Source organism: Perognathus longimembris, chromosome 28 (assembly GCF_023159225.1).
Source record: "Perognathus longimembris pacificus isolate PPM17 chromosome 28, ASM2315922v1, whole genome shotgun sequence".
Classification (NCBI taxonomy): Eukaryota; Metazoa; Chordata; class Mammalia; order Rodentia; family Heteromyidae; genus Perognathus; species Perognathus longimembris.
This window is the reverse complement of record NC_063188.1, coordinates 93,737,866-93,740,884: the sequence shown is the minus strand read 5'-3', so window position 1 is coordinate 93,740,884 and position 3,019 is coordinate 93,737,866. Positions and strand designations below refer to the sequence as shown.

Here is a 3,019-nt window from a genome sequence, read left to right as displayed (position 1 = left end):
TATTTCCCCTTTATTTTTAGTATGTAAGTAACTCTTTGGCCATAGAAATGTAAACATTACATGTATGATTAGATTGCTGTATAAGTAAATTTCTCACACTCTAATAATAATGCATACCATTCATGGATCATTCTGTAATTCTCTCACATTCATTGTCAAGGAAAGGGATGGCCTTGTGTAAGGAGATGTATTTTATATATATTTGGGTATATTACAGGAGCCAGTTATTATTTACTAGTAAGTCTCTTCCACAGATCCCTCAGGATCCTTCACATGCTCAGTGTGAAAGATAGGTGGTTTCTACATAAAAGTAGATTTATTTCCATATAGAATTGAATGTACTGCCCAAATCAAAATGGTTCCAATCACATTAGTCTACACCATGAGACTATATGAATGTGGCAAATGATAAAGTGGAGGCAGTTGATAGCCAGCTTAAAATAGATTCCATGAACTATTGAACACTCTTCATAAATTACCAGGAGACATTTAATTGACAATCTATACTATGGAGCTTTTGAGATATTTCATATACTTAACAGGGAATTAAGTGATGGCCACATGGAATGTGACTCATTTGTGGATGACACTATACAACATAAGCTAATGGTTTGCGAATAAAATGCTATCTATGCTATGAATTTTTGTAACTTTCCTTGTATGCTCAATGTGGAGCAAGTTATGAACATTTTAAAGTAGATTATTCCATCAATAATTTGGTTATTGCACAAATGATACACTGCTATTTACTGCTTTTTCTGGTTCATGGATAATTCAGGAGTCCCTGGTTCTTGCTGTGGAAGCATATAATAGCTATAATAAACTAGACTTTTTCCCTATATTCTGATTATTACACTCCATACTCAGTGTCACTGAAATCATAGTCTGAACCTTGGGCCTTTCTGTATACTCTATATGTTACTATAAAGATTAATGTGACAACTAGGCGGCTGGCGTGGGGCTTCTTAGATGCGCCACGGCTTCAGTAGCTGCCGTCTCTCTCCCTCGCCTTGAGCCACGCCAGCTCCTCCCTCCGGAGGCCGTTGAAATCGGGCGCCCCCTGCCCACACGGTAACCATGTGTGACCAATAGGCAGTGATCAAAAATGCGGACATGTCGGAAGATATGCAACAGGACTCAGTGGAGTGCGCTACCCAGGCGCTGGAGAAATACAACATAGAGAAGGACAGTGCAGCCCATATCAAGAAGGAGTTTGACTAGAAGTACAATCCCACCTGGCACTGCATCGTGGGGAGAAACTTTGGTAGTTATGTGACACATGAAACCAAACACTTCATCTACTTCTACCTGGGTCAGGTGGCCATCCTTCTGTTCAAATCTGGTTAAAAGCATGGACTGTGCCACACACCCAGTGATCCATCCAAAACCAAGGACTGCAACCTAAATTCCACTTATCAGAGACTGAAATCTTCATCCTTGCTAAGGGAACACCTCAATCTTTGAACCTTTATTGTGTTTTGTACAGGGCATTCTCTGTACTAGTTTGTTGTGATTATAAAACAATTAGTAAAACAGCTTAAGTTTGTATTTATTTTCTATTCCATACTTCTGTGCCCCTTGGGTTTTTGTCTTCTTAATTCATTCCTTTAAAAAGTAAATCTGTTGGACATGTAAAAAAAAGATTAATGTGACATAAATGTAACAATGAAAGAACATATCTCACCTAACTGATGTAAAGCTAATTTAAAAGAATATATACTAGAAACCAAAATATAGACTTTTTCTATATGTGGTTGGGTGTACTACATACTCAAGGTATTTGAGTGTTTACCATGTCTTTTTACATTCAAGATGTGTTCACTGTGGAAAAAGTGGTGGTCAAATGAATGTATACTGATTTCATGTGTTCTACATGTTCAAGAAGCAACATTGGGAGCTGGGCCCTGGTGGCTTATGCCTGTAATCCTAGCTACTCAGGAGGCTGAGATCTGAGGATTGTGGTTCAATGCCAGTCCACACAGGAAGGTCCATGAGACTCTTATCTCCAATAAACTACTCAGAAAAGGCTGGAAGTGATGCTGTAGCTCAAGTAGTAGAGTGGTAGCCTTGAGCACAAAGAAACAGGGACAGCACTCAGGCCCTGAGTTCAAGCCCCAGGACCAGCAAAATGCAAAGCTCTGCCTGGGAATGTGGCTTAGTGGTAGAGTGCTTGCCTAGCATGCATAAAGCCCTGGGTTCGATTCCTCAGTACCATATAAACAGAAGAGGCCAGAAGTGGCGCTGTGGCTCAAGTGGTAGAGTGCTAGCTAGCTCTTGAGCAAAAGAAGTCCGGGACAGTACCCAAGCCCTGAGTTCAAGTCTGAAAAAATAAATAAAAAGAAATTGGGGGGGGGGCTGGGGATATGGCCTAGTGGCAAGAGAGCTTGCCTTGTATACATGAGGCCCTGGGTTCAATTCCCCAGCACCACATATACAGAAAACGGCCAGAAGTGGCACTGTGGCTCAAGTGGCAGAGTGCTAGCCTTGAGCAAAAGGAAGCCAGGGACAGTGCTCAGGCCCTGAGTTCAAGGCCCAGGACTGGCCAAAAAAAAAAAAAAAGAAAGAAAGAAATTGGGTATATTTCATGTACATTTACATATACTGTTCTGCCTCATTCAAAAGTTGCTAATCATACTGTAGTCTATAATTGTTCTTTTGATCATTGCATTTAGCCAGTATAAAGATAAGTGAAGGTCACAGGAAAGTATATGTATTGTACTGCTGTTTATTTACAATTTACTTTACAAATAAGCTCTCATTGTTCATGTACTTCAAATATTCCTAAATGTTCATTGTTGGAACTAAAGAAGACCAGGCAGGTAAAGCACTGTATAAAGCAATGATAACGTTCTAATTATTCACTAGATTCACTGAATAAATATTTTTCTCTATGAATATGTTTTCCATATTCAATTCAATCACTTATGGATTTTAAGACCAAAAGTGTTGAAACTAGGCACAACGGTGCATGACTGTAATCCTAGCACTTGGAAGACTGTCAAAGGGAGGTGGCAAGTTT

General features: G+C 39.7%; 1 pseudogene; it reads left to right on the top strand.

Moving 5' to 3' along the window:
• The first annotated feature begins 1,077 nt into the window (after positions 1-1,077).
• Positions 1,078-1,391, top strand: LOC125343701 (annotated as a pseudogene).
• Positions 1,392-3,019: the final 1,628 nt, after the last annotated feature.